Source organism: Bubalus kerabau, chromosome 19, assembly GCF_029407905.1.
Source record: "Bubalus kerabau isolate K-KA32 ecotype Philippines breed swamp buffalo chromosome 19, PCC_UOA_SB_1v2, whole genome shotgun sequence".
Lineage (NCBI taxonomy): Eukaryota > Metazoa > Chordata > Mammalia > Artiodactyla > Bovidae > Bubalus > Bubalus kerabau.
In genome coordinates, this window is record NC_073642.1 from 33,576,394 (window position 1) to 33,593,164 (window position 16,771).

The 16,771-nt window shown below is 56.2% G+C and overlaps 1 long non-coding RNA gene across 1 annotated transcript in view; it reads right to left on the reverse strand.

Moving 5' to 3' along the window:
• Positions 1 to 5,632, reverse strand: part of LOC129633859 (uncharacterized) — an 86,419-nt gene extending 80,787 nt beyond the window's left edge. Inside the window, exon 1 of the long non-coding RNA XR_008705333.1 lies at positions 4,655 to 5,632. This is a non-coding gene — a long non-coding RNA (uncharacterized LOC129633859). The remainder of the gene's footprint in view (positions 1 to 4,654) is intronic.
• Between the last annotated feature and the right edge of the window lie 11,139 nt (positions 5,633 to 16,771).

Here is a 16,771-nt window from a genome sequence, read left to right on the forward strand (position 1 = left end):
GCCCTCATAGATCCAGAAGGCCAGAGTGTTAGCCGCTATCCCTCCTGGGTGGTGGGCTCCTCCCCTGATGTGGCCATATGGCTCCATACTCTCCCTGACAGCTGGATAGTTGAAGCAAGTGCCTGAGGAGGCCCTCTGTGAAGGCCCCGAAGCCCCGGGCACCCCACCCAACCCTGCCCTGCAGGCCACAGGCACAGCCAGGAAAACCCCCGGCTGGAGCCCCTGCCCCCAACTTGCTTTATGACCTTGTGTGAGTCACTGCCCTTCTCTGGGCCTCCAACTCTTCCTCCATCAAATAGCGATGCTGACCAGCCCTCTACCACTTCCCCCTGCATTCCACTTCCCAGGTCACTGACTTCCACCCAAATTCACTCCAGGTCTCCAGGAAGACATACTTACCCATTTTACAAACATAAAAACTGAGCCCCAAGAAACTTCAGGAACTTGCTCAAGTGCGCACAGGGGAAGGGCCAGTAATAAAGACACATTTATTGACACCAGGATGCCTGCTGACTCTGTATGCCCAGGAGGTGGGAATGGTGATGCCAGAGGCCCTGCCTCACTCTGATGGCCTGCATCACTCCACCTGACTCCCCACCCTGCCCAAATTTCTTCCTCCTCCACAGGAAGGGGAACCACGCACAGCCCCTTGGCCATCCCAGCGAAGGCTGGCAAGGCCCCTGGCCCTGCTCTTGTCCCCACCACCAGCCTGCACTCCCAAAGCAGCTCTAGGAAGGCTGCCCTGCCTCTGGCTCTCCCAGCCAACACTCCCACGACCACCAGAGGGAGCGGTTTAAATTGCAAATCTGATCGCGTCCCTCCAGAACTTCACCCCTACAACCTCTGAATACGAAATCAGCCCACACTCCTCAGCTGGGCACTCAAGATCCTCCTCCGTCTTGTGCCAACCTGCTCTGTGCCTGCTGTGCCCCTGCAGGAGCCACTCCACTGCAAACACATTCCCCCCGTGCCTGGCGCCTCCCACCACCAAGCCTTTGCTAACACTATGCCATCTGCCTGGAAAGCCCTCACTCAGTCGCATCCTCCACTCATTCACTTATCCAGCACATTTCCTGAGCATCCACCAAGTGTCAGAAATATCTGAATAGGTCAGCCCTCCTGGGTCCATCTGAAACAACCCGTTGCCAGCCTCCCTTCCCTGTACCTTGCGGGGCCTAGCCCAGGCTGCCTTATACCCAGGGATGTGGGTCCATGTCTGTGACTCCTTTCAGAGCTCATCCAGGGATGGACCCAGTTTGTCATAAGTACCCTCAGTATGAGCTCCCAGGCCTCAAAGCAAGAGAGGCCCCCAATATGGAGTGATCCCCAAGTGGACAGTTCCAGGCAGTGAAGAGCAAGGCCAAGTGAGACACAGTTCCTGGGAGCAGATATTGAGGCCTTGGAAGCCCACAAAAGAGAATCTGATTGGCCAGGGTGGCCCCCAGTTCCCCACAAAGGAGGCCTGAGTGGTCAGGGGTAACTCTACCCCCTCAAGTTACCCCAAGGCCCAGGCCAATCAACGACTTCTCACTGTGCGCTTAGTCGCTGTCGTGTCTGACTCTTTGTGGACTGTAGCCCGCCAGGCTCCTCTGTCCGTGGGGATTCTCCAGGCAAGAATACTGGAGTGGGTTGCCATGCCCTCCTCCAGGGGATCTTCCCAACCCAGGGATCGAACCCAGGTTTCCGCATTGCAGGCGGATTCTTTACCAGCTGAGCTACCAGGGAAGCCCACTTATCACTGAGTTTGTTATAATTTAAAACACAAACACACCAGGGTCAGGGCCTGGATGGACAAGGAAATTAAGGAGGCCACGCAGAGCAGGACTCCTTCCCAGTCAGGAGGTTTAGAGCAGGGAGTGGTCATCTTCCTAAAGGAGGCAGCCAGTGGGGGCTGGGAGCACCTGACAGGGCTTTCACCCCTGACCCCCAGATCAGGGGCCAATGAGGTTCCATGTTCTCTCTCTCTCCTTGGCTTGAGGCCCCATATGGAGGACTCACCCTGCTGGAGTCAGTTGGGGATGGGGGATTGGGGTACGGGTCAAAGAACCAGGGCAGGGTTCAAGCAGGTCTTGATGGCAGGGGTGGGGCCAAGCAGACAGCTGGCTATGTTCCAGCCACTTGGGTACCAACCAGAGCATCAGTCAGGTCAACACAAAGGAGCAAATGTCCAGAGCTCAGGGAGCCACAGGGGGACAAAGGGGTAAAGAGGTGGGGGGCAAGGGGGTCGGGGAGGCAAGGGAATGACAGCTAAGAAAGACTGAGTCAGCTCAAGCTGGCAGAAAGGAAGGGGCAGAGGCAAAGAGAGGCTGCCCCAGAGTGAAGCCAGCAAAGTGGCTGAGGGAGCCACCACTGAACCCAGTAGACCACCCCCAGCACTCCCACCCCCAGATGAGCTTTGGTCACTTCTGGACAACAGCTCTTCCCCCCTGAGATCTTCAAGGGCCCGAGTGACCCTGGGGATAAGTCCAGGGCATCATCAGGACTGGGCTGGGGAGAATGGGCACAGACACCTGCCTGGAGCTGAGAGCTACTCTAGCTGCCTGTGCCTCAGGTGGGCCACTTGGGAAGGAAGTGGTCCCCATAACCATCAGGCCCTATCCCCACCCCCAGTGCACATTTGGACCTCTGTGTGGGGAGCCCATTCACCTGAGGGTGAGCTCTTTGGCCCAGAAAGGGACTCCATGGGAGAGACCTCAGAATAGTAGGAAGGGTTCCAGGATCCAAGCAGGAGGACGACTACAGGACCTAGAGTGTCAGGCTGGTGCTCTGATCCCCAGAATGACACTGACATCCCAGTGCCAAGGATTATAGGTTTGCAAACCATCAAGCAGAGACCAGGCGGACTATGGGGTCTGCCCAGATGAGGCTGGGATCAAACCAAGAGAATCAGGCTGACAGCGGCTGTGCCTATCTCCCCGACCATCTGGAGAGTGTGTTGGTCACAGCAGCAAGAGAGCTGCCCTGGGGAGACCCTCCAGCAGCAGATCCCCAGAGCCCTGCTGCCAGGTCAATAAAGAAGGCTTGAGGGCCCTCCCTGCGCCCTCCCACCTCAGCAAAGATCAGGGTTAAAGGATACCTTCACGGTGCAAGGGACTGACTGCCATTCCCCTAGCTCCATCTCTGCCTCAATATCCTCCTCTGAAACGGAGAGGAAACGTGCCCACGGCCCCTTCATTCTCACAAGGCAGCAGAGAGATCGCGGAGCAGCAGTGAAAGTGGAAGTAGGTCTAAGCCTACTTCCACTTGTAGATATTACCGTATCTACAAAAAACTTGTAGATATTACCATACTTGTAGATATTACCATACCCCTTAGACTCAGGGAGATACAGACTGGCCCAACATCACCACCCTCCACCCAGCATCGAGGCTGAGAACAAGACTTCTGACCCCACGGGCTCACACACTGAGTGCCAGGGAGCGAGGCACATGGACAAGGGCGGCTGAGAAACTCAGCTGCTCCATCCCAGAATCCCAAGCTGAAAGGAAAGATGGGGAGCAATCAGAGAAGGCTTCCTAGAGGAGGAAGAATCTGCTTGGAAGCAGGGAGAATTCAGTAAAGTGGAGGGGCCTGCAGGGAGCCTGAACTCTTTCCCTTTCTTGGGCCTCTCCCTCCTGGGACACTGGCCTCCCGCACCTCTCAGGGCACCATCCTGGACTACCCGACCATTCTATCTTTTACTGAAGAGGCAGGGCTGGCACTGGGGGCAGAGGGGGTGGGGATAGGGGTTATTGGTAAGCTTCCTGAAGGACAGGAATGCCAGAAGATGGAGGTGAGGATGGGGGCACAGCACAATCAACCTCATCACAGAGTGAGGCAACAGGAGCATGGTTCCAAGAAAGCATGGGAAAGGGAGGGGGAGGGGCGGGGCGGCACCAGGCTGGGGGCCTAGTGATTCCCCTTCCAATCCCTAGGCTCTTGGGAGCTCCTTGGGGGCCAGGGCTGATGGGATGCACTTTCCTGGCAGTTCCCTTCTTCCAGCCGCCATCCCACGAAGCAGAAGGAGCAGGGTCACACACACACAGAGGCACGTCTCCCAACTCCCAAACCTCAAACCCGCATCCTCAGCCTGGGTGCAAAGATGACCTCGCGGCCGTGAGGCCGGGAAGCCATCGCCTCGCGGTCCCATCTGACCCTGGCAGGGTCACGGGAATCCAGCGCCCCCAGCGCCTCCAGAGCGACGCCGCGGGGCTGAACCGGTGTCCCCTAGAGCCAGCGGCTGCGCTGATAAAGTGGATGTTCCCCCTTGACCGGCCGGGCGGCACGGCACGCGGCCCATTCCTCCCTCGCGTTCTCTCCGAGAAAGGCCGGAGTTCCACCATTAAAGCGCCTCCATCCTCTGCCCCCACACGCAAAGTTGCTCCAAGTCGCCGGGATTCTGATGGCAGGTGATGGTTAGGCGGGGCCGCGCAGCGGGCGAGAGCGCGGTCACGAACCGGGGTGCTGAGCGCGCTCCCCTCCAGCTCCACGCGTGCACCCCCCTCACAACGGGCGCGCACCCAACACCCCACCTCCCACCCGCTGCCCCTGAGGCTCCCGCCCAATCAGAGGCCGCGCACGCGGCGCTGCCGGCGGGCAGACACCCCAGCTCCCCGGCCTGCGCCCCCGCGGCCCCAGCTCCGCCACAGCATCCCTCCTGTCCAGCCACACTCACCGTCCCGGGCGCGCAGTCGGCGCGCAGCTCCGCTCCGGGGCCGCATTCCCCCGCTGGGCTCCTCTCTGGTTCCCGCTCCGGCTCGGGTTCCCGCTACGCAGGGCTCGGCTCTGAGATGGTGGCCGCGGCAACGAGCGAGGCAGGGAGGGCGTGTGCGCGAGTGTGTGTATGTGTGTGTGTGTGTGTGTGCGCGCGCGCGCGCGCGCGGTGCGTGTGCGTGTGCACGGGAGGGCCCCGCGCTCCCCTGCGCGCCCCGCTCCTGCCTCCAGTTCTCCACACTGCGATGCCAGCAGAATCCCTAACGCGCGCTCCCAACTGCCTGGGCGCTCACACTCGTGCACACACGCGCACACCTGGGCGCGCACACACCCCCGCCGCCGCACAACCGGCTCCGCACTCCTGACTCTTGCCCTCCTGGGGCGCTCACAAAGGCCCCGGCCCGCCGGGAGCCCCCGGAGCGCGGCCCGCGGAGCCTGCGGAGTGACCCTGCGGTCCTACCGGGCTGGCCCCGCCTTAGACCCTCCGGTGTTCCCAGAGGGGCCCCCTCGGGCGTCCCTGCTCCTTCACCCTGCCGGCCCGGCCGCGGCCGTGCTCTCCGCCTGATTCCCGGCCCCGGCGCCCGACTCCGGCTTCTGGTGCTCCCACCCAGAGGCGCGGGCTCCCTGCTCCTCGCCTGCGCCGCCGTCCGCAGCCGCGTGCTCTCCCGCTCCTTTCTTTCCCTCTTTTCTGTTGCTGCCTCTCCTATCTCGTTTCCCTTCTCCCACCTGCACCCGCCCGGATCCCGGTCCTCCGTCTCTCCGGCTGCCTCTCCGTCTATCTTGCCGACGCCCTCTCCCGCGCCGCCGCCTCCTCTCCACCGGCCTGCGCTGCCCTCACATTCTCCGCATTACACTGGGGTGCCGCCCGCCACTCGCCGGGCCCAGGGTTCCGGCGCACAGTGGGCGGCGAGGGGACCCGCCGCGCCCGGGCCCCACCGCCCCCTCGGCTCTCCACCGGCTCCGCGCTCCGGCCTGGCGGGCGGCGACGTCCCGCGCTAGCCTCGGCTGTCGCTGACAGCTCCCATCTCGCCCGGGCTTAAAGAGATAGCGCACCGGGCTCGACCTGCCCCACCCGGGGGCGCCGAGGAGGGCGGCCTCGTGCGCCGGCACAGTCCGGGGCGGTGGTGCAGCCGGGGCCGTGCGGGCGGCGCCGGGTCCGCCGAGGTTGAGCCCAGCCCTCCGGGGCTGGAGGGTGAGTCAAGGAGACTGGCGGTCGGGCCGGACCGCGCCATCCAGGGGGCGCTCAGTGCTTGTTGGCTGCTAAGCCTAGGGGCACGCTGGAGGTGTGGGGCGGTGCAGGCTGGGCGCCCGGCACTGCGGGGCGGGGGGAAGGAGGGATCAGGGAAGCAGCTGTCCGGATCTGAGCACAGGATGAGGACACCTGTCATGCCGAGAGGACAGGGCTCACAGGATGGCCTCCCACTCTTGAGCTGTGTGACCTTGGGCAAATGCCTGCCTCTCTCTGACCTCAGTTTACACTTCCTTGGAAGGACATTGAGTTCCATCATCTCTGGGGGCTCTGATTTGGTAGTATCAATAGGTCCCTCCTCCCTGTAAGAGCAGGAAGTATGACGGAACTTTGCGGGGTGCAGGCGGTCTGGAAAAGCTCTTGAAGGAGTTGACATTGAAGCTAGGTATTGAAGGATGAGTAGGAGTTGACTGGGCAGAAAGAGCATCCCATTTCAATAGGATATGCAAAGACCTAGGTGTGGGAAGCAGGAAAGGATGCCAGGTATGATTCCTGGGTCGGGAAGATCCCCTGGAGAAGGGATAGGCTACCTATTTCAATATTCTTGGGCTTCCCTGGTGGCTCAGCTGGTAAAGAATCCACCTGCAATGCGGGAGACCTGGGTTTGATCCCTGGGTTGGGAAGATCCCTTGGAGGAGTACATGGCAACCCACTCTGGTATTCTTGCTTGGAGAATCCCCATAAACAGAGGAGCCTGGCAGGCTACAGTCCATGTGGTTATAAAGAGTCAGACAGGACTAAGTGGCTAAGCACAGCACAGCATATTGGGGGGTGTGGGGGGAGGAGGTGAACAGAAGCTATAATAGCCTTGAGTTGAGGAGTTTCAACTTTGTTCAGGGGTAATAGTAGGGATGACACAGTCTAGGGAGAAGCCCTGCTCATCCTTCAGCCATCACAGATGCATTGCTAAGGGCTCCCCAAATCCAGGAGCCTTTAAAGGAGACCTCCTCTTTCCTGTTCCTAAGCCAAGTCCCAACCTCTGCTCCCAGTCTCTCCAGCCAGACGCAGCACAGCCTCCCCCTGCTGACCGGAGCTGGAAATGGAAGAAGCCCAGGCCTGGCTGTGGTGGTGCTGTGAGTCCCGGAAGGGTCAGACTTTAGCACCCACCCATCAAGTTGCCCTGCGAAGACCCCAGACTTAGTTGTCAAGTCATGCCCAGTGCCAGTCCCAGTCTCAGTGTCCTCTTCTGTACAATGGGAATAAAAATACTCAGCCACAATAAAAATACTCAGGTTGGCTAAGAATTCCTGAGGAATGATACACCAATATGATCCTGCATACAGGAAGCATTCAGTGAATGTCCCTTTCCTTCCATACACCTGGCCTTGGCTCTGTGGACCATCCCCAAAGTGCTTGCTGTCTCCCTTTTCCCTCCTTCCCTGGCCATTTTCCTTCTTCCTTCCTACTAGACTTTCCGGGGGCCTCAAGGGAAATGAGCTCATGGCTGTTACCTGCTCTGGCTCAACACACCTCCTGAGGAGTCTTCCCAGGACTTGCAGGTGGACCCTAGGGAAGCCAACCAGAGACAAACAGCCTTTCCCCAGAGTCCCTGACATCCAAGCAGAGTAGCAGTCTACATCCCCTTCCATTTCTCCCATTCTCCTATGCTGGAAGCCACACAGCCTTTGTGTTTGTGCTTGGAAATTTATGTCCCCAGTTTTGCTGTGCAACATCAGATAAGTAGCACACCCTCTCTGAACCTCAGTTTCTTTCCTAAGTATGGGACAAGCTGGTGTGCCCGAAAGGGGCAATGAACATACGTCTAAGTCGTTTATTTTCCCTCAACAAGTCCAGGCCATGTCCCTTTATCCAGAAATTCTTCAGAGAGGCAGACAGATACAAAAGACTCTTGGGACCCTCAGATGTCCTGCCTTTGTGCTAGTGACCAGGAGCTGTTACTGCCTTTGCCTCCCAGCAGGCTTTACAGAAAGTCGAGGCATGAATATGAACAGACACATGGAGGAATCATTCCCCAGTGCCACAGCAGCAGAGTTTAGGGGCCAGGCCGGTGTGGGCAGCTCCAGGAAGATGCTCCTTCATGCGAAGCTAGGAACTAGCTGCTTCCTGCCACGCGGGCTGAGTCAGTGCCCCTACTGATGTTTGCTCACAGCTCCTCTGCTGTTTTCAGCTGGGTCCACAGGCCAGTGGGGGAGACCTTGGCTGCGCCCCAGACCCAGTCACTAAGTCAGGTCTAGCTGGGGGCTAAGTGGCCTGCATGGAATCCCAGGAGACAGTGGGCATTTCCTGCCAGCCTTCTCAGTCAATAACTGGCTTCCTGGATCAGGGTGGAAAATAGGGTCGCTAAGAGAGAAATGTCCCACCCAGTCAGGCTTTCTCCTTGCTGTCTCTCATCCCACCTCCCCATCTCCAAGTCTTTTCCCACCTGTCCTACCACCTCTTGGCTTCCCCAAATTCATCCACCTCTCAAGTCCTTCCATACCTAGACGGCTTCCCCTGAGTACTCCCTGCCCTCTCCAATCTCTCTCCTCCTTTGTACTCTTAACCTACTGTGTGTCAGGAGTTTTCATTCATTGGTTCATCTTTACACTAATTCTGGTGTTATCATTCTCATTTCAGAGAAGATGAAGCCGAAGTTTAGTGTGCTGTGCACTTCCAGGATTTGAACTGAGGGCCATTTTCTTCATTCTTTCCACAAACATTTGTTGAGGGCTTGCTCCATGCCAGGCTCCAGGCCAGGTGTAGGGAATACACATCAGAGGACCTAGAGTCCAGAGAAAGACAGAGAACACTTAACATTGCAAAGAAACATAAAATCACAACTAGGACAAGTGCCGTGAAGCTCTGTGGAGCTATTTGGTTGAGGCACAGTCTGGTCTTGAGAGTCAGAAAAGGCTTCCCGCAGGATGTGACGTTTTGACCTAGCGCCAGAAGGTTGGGTAGACATTAACTTGGAGCAGTCAGGGGTCCCAGAGAGAGGGAACAGCTTGTGTAAAGGCCCTGTGTTGAGAGGAAGGAGAGAAAGGCCCTGTGGCCAGAGCATAAGGAGAGGGGATTGGAGATGGGGCTGCATGGGGCCAGGGCAGCAGGTTCCAAGGGACCCCACAAGGAGTTGAATGTTTAGCCTGGTGGCTCTGGGCTGGCCCTGGAGGTTTGAAGCAGAGGACAGTGCCCGTTGTTCCTCCAAGTCCTCCCCAGTCCACCACTCAGCACCTTTGCTCCCAGGGACCACTTCCACCCCTTTCTTCTGATGCCCCAGCCCTAGCACAAGGTGGGACATGCTGAGGCTCAGACTTGCAGCTGAACTGACAGCTTGGTAAGCCAGGCCAGGGAGAGACAGGAGACCTTGGCTTAGCCTCCACCTGGCCTCTGGCTGAATAACTTTGGTCGGCTTCCACCTCTCTCTGTCCCTCATAACTGTAAGTCAAAGATTAGACTGAGTCTTTGCCATCTCTGGTTGATCCTGTAATAAGCGAATGGAAAAGACTCAACAGTCAAAATGATCCTGCCTGAGCCAGAGGATTCAAGGCCTAGAGCCCTGCAGGGGTATGGAGTAGGGTGCTGCTTGGGGTCTGCTGCTGGCCCAGCGCCGTCCCATCTCGCCTCTCCTCCTGAGCTTATCTTCCCAAATTAAGCACTCCAAGGGGGCTTTCCTCCTCCCCTCCACCCCAGCATGGCCCATGCCCTCACCCACTTCTCCCCCATCAGATGTTTGGGAATCACTGTTGGCCTGTAAGAGCTGAATTGGATTCCTTGCACATTTGGTTTTCCCATCTGTAAAAGGGTGTCATCCTTTCCCCTCCTATCTCCCTGGGAGAAGAGAGGATGAATAAACGGCTTATTGGTATAAACTCCACCTTCTCTATCAGGGGCACTGCTCCCTTGCCAAGTGTCCTCCTGGGACCATGATGTCAACAGCACCCGGGGAAACAGACACACCAACTGACCTCTGATTTTTTTTTTAATATTTGTTTATTTATTTATTTTTGGCTAGATGGGGTCTTAGTTGTGGCACACAGGCTTCTCTCCAATTGTGGTGCACGGAGCTCAGTAGCTGTGGTACTCAGGCTTAGTTGTCCCAGGAAATGTGGGATCTTAGTTCCCTGACCAGGTATCAAACCCAAGTCCCCTGTGTTGAAAGGTATCAGATTCTTAACCACTGGACCACCAGGGAAGTCTCCCAGCTGACCTTTTAAAACCTCCCCCAGAAGACCATAGCCAGCTGCCCTCCCCAAGGACACCACACACCTCCCAATAGGAAGTCCAGGGAAGGGTGACTCTTGGGGTGCCACCTTCCCTCCCCCAGTGCTCCTTTGTGGGTCCAGACAACAGCTGGAGGGGCCGCTTCAGAACTTGCTCCCTCTCTGGGCAGCAATGCCCTCTGCCCTGTGGGAACCTCGCTCCTCTGAGTTGTACTTGCTGCTCTGATCAGCCTTATCTTTTTACGGGTCCATCGTAAGGATGCTGCCCCCAGGTCAGCCGCAGCCCAGGCCAGGTCAGTTCACAGTTCTGTTCTATCAGCTTTTTCTATGACGATCACACCCACCTGTAAGTGGGGAAGCGGTTTGCTGTCCACAAGTCTATCCCATGTGCCTTCTCCACAAAGCCTCACTACAGCCCAGGAAGTGAGAACAAGGATTGGCCTCACTTACAGATAAGGAAACCGAATCACAGAGTTGTGACCAGTACAGACTTTGGGGACCTGCAGCCCATCACAGTCACCTGGGGGGGTGGGGAGCAGTCAGGAAAGGAGGATGCCAAGGGCAGCAGGAGAGGTGGTTGTTGGGAATCTGCGTGGAGAGGTGACCCTGCCTATTACTGAGAGGTGGGATTGGAATTGCAGTTTGGGAGGCCAGTGAGGCAGGGGGGGTTTAAGGACCTGAGAGTATGCACAGTTCGGAGGACAGACCTACACTTCGGCTCCCACTCACAGGGGACGTGTTCTGTGCCAGGCCCGGGGGGGCCCGGTCCTCAGGGAATTCACAGGCTGTAGGCAGACAGGCACATCTACAGAGGAAGGCCAAGGTTCTGAGTTCTGGAGTGGTAGGTATTGTGTCGAGGTGGCTGGCAGGATCACAGAACTAAGAGTCAGGAGCCCATGGTGCCTGGTCCTGAGCCTCAGAAGAGATGAGGGGGCTTCCCATGCTCACCTGGGCTGGTGTCCGTAGGATCAGGCTCTCCCAGAAAGGCTGTGGATTGGCTGCCTTGAAGGGCACATAGGAATTCACTGGGCATGGGAAGGGGGCCTGAGGAGGCACGAGTGCAAGCAGAGGTCGCCTCTGAATCCTCAGCACCCATCAGGCCTGGCGACTGCAGGCATTTAGGGAGCATGTGCTGGCCAGTTGGATGGTGTTTGAATGAAAGAAGGAAGCCAGGGAGGGAGAGTGGGTGGGAGGGAAGGAGAAAGGGAGTGAGGACTGCTGAGAACAGACAGAAAAATAAGAAAGCACCCACACTGTCAAGGAAGGGGCAGGAAAGCAGATAGGGCAGCGCAGGGGATCAGAGCTGGGTCACCAAGGTCCTTGAATGTCATGGGAGGTGATCACTGTACTTTGAAGGATTTTAAGGTGAGGCAGATGATCAGATCCAAATTTGTGGACACTCCCTCCAGCTCCTGTGTGGAAGATAGATGGAGGGGTGAAATTGGAGGTCAGAGCCTGGAGAGGCAGCCAATGGGGTCTTCCAGGTGAGGGGATGGGGTGGGATGGAGGGTAGATACTTAAGAATTCAAGAAGCAGGACTTGGTGAGTGTCTGAGTGTGGAGGTGAGGAAAGGAGGGGCCCCCCATGGCCCCTCAACAGAGTTTCCTGTGAGCTGACCTCTGCCAGGCTTCAAGACTTTGTTCCCGGGAACCCTCACACCCGCCTCCCTGAGGGTCTACACTGTGTAGGGGGCACCACGGTGCACGGCTTGAACCCCCTTCAGGCTGAAGCACTCCTCGGTGTCACTGGGAGTGTTGAGGCTGGCTGGCCGGCCACAGATGAGCCCCTGCTCCTCAGCTGAAGAGAGAGGCTCCCTTGCCCCTCTAGGGACAGCTGCATCCAATGAGTGACCAAAAGTGAAAGTATTAGTCACTCAATTGTGTCTGACTCTTTGCGACCCTATGGACTATATATAGCCCGTGGGCTTCTCCAGGCAAGAATACTGGAGTAGGTTGCCATTTCCTTCTCCAGGGGATCTTCCTGACCCAGAGATCGAACCCAGGTCTCCTGCATTGTAGGCATATTCTTTACCATCTGAGCCACCAGGGAAGCCCAAGGCAGGGGATAAAGGCCGAACCCTCCTGTCCCAACTCAGGACGAGCCCACAGAGAGAGCTCAGGTCCAGACTCCCATTGCTCTATGCTATGAATGCATCACAAACCATCTCCCCGCTCTGCCCCGTCCTGCTTCCCTCACTCCCTCCCTGCCATGGGTCTAAATCCCAATAAACCTCCTGCTCGCTAATCTTCCTCAATGTGCTGGTATTAACATCCCCATTTCACCCCTAAGGAAATTTTGGCTCAGAGATGTTAAGTGACTTGCCCATCGTTGCACAGCTGATAAACAGCAGATCAGGGGCTGGCTAGGGAGGAAAGAGGCCAGGGACTCTGGCTGGCTGAAGCAGAGAGTCAGAGGGACAGTCAGTCCCCAGGAAAGGCTGATCCAGCCTGTAGACCAGCAGTGGAACTAGGAGGGATTTATTCCATCTGCCTCTCTCTCCACATTCCACAGATGGGGAAACTGAGATCAGAGAAGGGATAAGATTGCCCAGGCTCATAATGTCACTTAATGATGACCCTAGGAGTGTTCCCTAAGGTTCTGCCTCCCAGACCAATACAGGCATTTCCTTTGGTTTATGTATTTATTTATTGCTGGACTGGCTTTTCACTGCTGTGTGCAGGCTTTCTCTAGTTGTGGTCCAAGGACTTCTCGTTGTGATAGCTACTCTTGTTGCAGAACATGGGCTCTAGGCATGCAGGCTTCAGTAGTTGTGGCTTGAGGGCTCTAGAGTGTGGGCTCTGAAGTTGTGGAACCTGGACTTAGTTGCTCCGCAGCATGTGAGATCTTCCTGGACCAGGAATCGAACTGGTGTCCCCTGATTGGTAGGTGGATTCTTAACCACTGGACCACCAGGGAACTCCTGGGCATTTTCTTTGGACCAGACTGCTGTTCTCTTTCCACCAGCCCCTTTTCCAAGCCAAGCAGCGGGTCTCAGGCTCAGAGACCTGTCAGGGTTGACCCTTACTCAATTCCCCCAAGGCTGGAAAGAGGTGGCTGTGGTTCCCCCAGGCTTGCAGAGACCTTCGCAGCAGCCTGAGCTGCCCAGCACTGGCGTGAAGTTGGGATGAACTGGGCTGGGCAAGGCTAGATCTGACTGGCACAGCAGAGCAAACAGATGAAACAGACGGGAAGGAAATCAATTTGAGTGTTTGATTAATTTTAATTTTTAATTTGCGCGGAGAGTAGCGCTCCCCATTTGATACCGCATGCACACTGTGAGCTGCTGGCACTGGCCATGGCTGCCACCGCTGCAGCCTGGTGTGCCCAGCGGCTCCCTGCCCTTCTGTCAGGGAAGCCAGTCTTTCACATGGCAGACTGGCTTTCTGCAAAGCATAGAGGAAAGGGGCCTCTGCCCCTTCTGCCCAGGAGAGAAGAGTCTATAAGTCCCCTCTGTGCCAAGTGGGAGGAGCCAAAGCAATGCTCCCTCCTAGGAGGACACCAGTCAGGCCACGTCTGCACATCCATCACGGTGGATGAATGAACTCTCGGGCGTGGTGACAGATCAGTCTCGGGGGCAAGGGAGATTCTGGGTGCACATCAGTTCACTGGTGCTCAGTAATTGCCCAGGCCACGTACACTTAAAAGCCACTATACCTGGAGTCGGATCTGCCGTAAAACTAGGACAGTCTCAGCTCTTGTGTTCTGAAACTTTGAGGGTCAAAGCTCTGCTCTTTGTTGACTTGGAATTTGACCATATACAGAATGGAGAAAGTTGGTCTGAACTGGAAGAGACTAAATCCATCATACACACCCCTAGCTCCCGGCCCTTTCTCCCCAACCCCCTCCCTACCAGGCCCCATACTCTGAGAGCATCAGCCTATGGGATTGAGAGCAGAGACCCTGGAAGGAGGCAGACATAGTTGGAATCCTGGCTCCACCACTTTCTAGCTGTGTGACCTTAGGCAAATCACATAATCTTTCTGAGCGTGGCCTTCAAGAACACACCACTCAGTGGCCTCCTCCAGGAAGCCTTCCCTGATTGAAACTTCGTCCTCACCACTACTGTTCCCAAGTGCTGGCCCTGCCCTCAACACGAGCCCTCTCTGACCTTTCCTTGACCCTCAGCAACTTGACTGTGTGCACTACACACATTGCCTGGGACGATGTGCTAAAAAGAAAATGACTTTTGGTGTAGACATCGCTGCTTCAAATCCAAGCTCACCTCCATGCTGGCCGCTTAGGCCCATCTCTTGAGCATCTCAGATTCAATGGATCCAAACTGAACTCACCAACCCTCCTCAAACTCACCTTTGCCTCTTTTTCTTCCCCATCTCATTTAACAATATCCCAGTCTAGGAGAGAACCCTAGGAAACATTCCTAGGGTCATCATTAACTGACATTATGTGCCTGGGCAATCTTATCCCTTCTCTGATCTCAGTTTCCCCATCTGTGGAATGGGGAGAGAGAGGCAGATGGAATAAGTCCCTCCTGGTTCCCAGTGCTGGTCTATAGGCTGGATCAGCCTTCCCTGAGGACTGACTCTCCCTCTGTCCTCCTGCTTCAGCTAGCCAGGGTCCCTGGCCTCTTTCCTCCCGAGCCAGCCCCTGATCTGCCACTTATCAGCTGTGCAACGATGGGCAAGTCACTTAACACCTAAAGCCAGTGGGCAAAGATCCACTGAAACTCCTCCATCTGCCTCATTCCCTGCATCCTACCTGACCCAGGCCCTCTGTCCCCACCCTCCACTCCTACCCTCTGATAGCGCAGGCAGAGGGAGAGGGATTCTCCGTTGTATTTACTCCACTATATGGCAGGGCTCGGGGAGCCTTCTGAGAACAGCCAGTCTTCCCCTCAATTCTACAAGATGAAGACCCTGAAACCCAAAAAGAGACAAAGACCTGCCCTGAGCCCGATGATCAACTGCCCACAACAGAGCCCACAGTGAGAAGTCTGGTCTCCTCTGCAGCCCAAGTGGGAATTGCAGGGAGGTCATGGTCAGGGCCAAACCCTGGGACAGTGGTAGAAGGGAACCTGAAGCCCCCAAAGTCCCAGCCCACCTACCCTCATACCCAAAACCCAGAGAATCTGCAGAGGAGGGGTGAGGGCTGGGCTGTGTTCAAGTTCCCAGGCAGATGGAGTAACCCACTACTGAGAAGCCGACAAAAGCCACACCTCACTCCATGCTGAGTCCACAGCCCAGCACCCCACAGTCCTGCTTGGAAGTGGCCGCAGCAGCAGGCAGGAAAGGGCCTCAGTTATGGCTAGAGCTGGTGGCCATCCTCTGCGTCCCCTTCTCCCTGCACCCAGTTCTCATACTGCCTGGAATTCTAGTAACCTTGCCTGGCTCAAATGCAAACTAATCCATTCTGGCCATTAGAAGAGTTGGTACAAGGGTGGGTGAGAGGGCGTGACGAAGAGTCATCCCAGTTAGAAGTCCCAGAGAGAGACCCCAGGGTAGACCAGGCTGACCCCTTCTATTGAGCACCTTCTGTGTTCTGGGCACTGAGCTAAGGGCTTCACAAGCTTCCTTGCTGCTCCAAGGCCCCCTCCCTGTTACCCAAGCATCCTTAAACCCCTCCCAGCCTCAGTTTCCTCTCCTGTAAAATAAAATTAGTATTAAGAGCTGCCTCTAGAGACTATTTGGAGAAGGCAATAGCACCCCACTCCAGTACTCTTGCCTGGAAAACCCCATGGACCGGAGGAGCCTGGTAGGCTGCAGTCCATGGGGTCGCTAAGAGTCGGACATGACTGAGCGACTTCACCTTGACTTTTTCACTTTCATTCATTGGAGAAGGAAATGGCAACCCACTCCAGTGTTCTTGCCTGGAGAATCCCAGGGATGGGGGAGCCTGGTGGGCTGCCGTCTATGGGGTCATTGGGTGATTAAATAGGAAAAGGTGTGTAAAGTGCTTCCTACAATTCTGGACACAAAATACATGCTAATTTAATGCTAATTATAGATGAGATGACTTTTGTGATAAAGCCAAGAACGGATCCAGTTTATGTTCGTGCTTGTTAAATTTTGAGCTGCTGGACTTGCCAGGTGTTCCAGTAGTTGAGAACCAGCCTGCCATCACATAAGGTGTGGGTTTGATCCCTGGTCCGGGAAGATCCCACATGCCATGGGGCAACTAAGCCCATGTGCCCCAACTACTGAGCCCTGCTCTAGAGCCCGGGCCCCACAAGAGAAGCCACCACGAGGAGAAACAACTGGAAAGTAGCCCACACTCCCCACAACTAAAAACTCACGGGCAGCAGCAAAGACCCAGAGCAGCCAAAAATAAATAAATAAATAATTGTTTAAAAGTCTGAGCTGCTAGTAAGACAACTGTTTCCCCACTTGCTGCCGGAATGGGGTAGAGCTGGGAGTGGAGAGGGGGTTCTGCCCAGGTCTATGGGACAAAGGAGTTGTCTAGAAACCCACAGCATTAATACTAAAACAAAGCATAGAGAAGGAATAAGGCCACAGGAAATGGGCCACAGGAAGCCAGAATCCACTATTATCTTTTAAAAGCCTCCCTCTCTGAGGTTTGGCCCTGGGTGGGCTGACCCCAAAGGTTCCTGAGTCTTTTGGATTGGACCAAGCCAGGCAGTCAAGGAGAAGGAATGGGAGGGAGAGGGGAGTGGCAGAGACCCCAGTGAGACAGAGAGGTTAGGAACATAGTCATG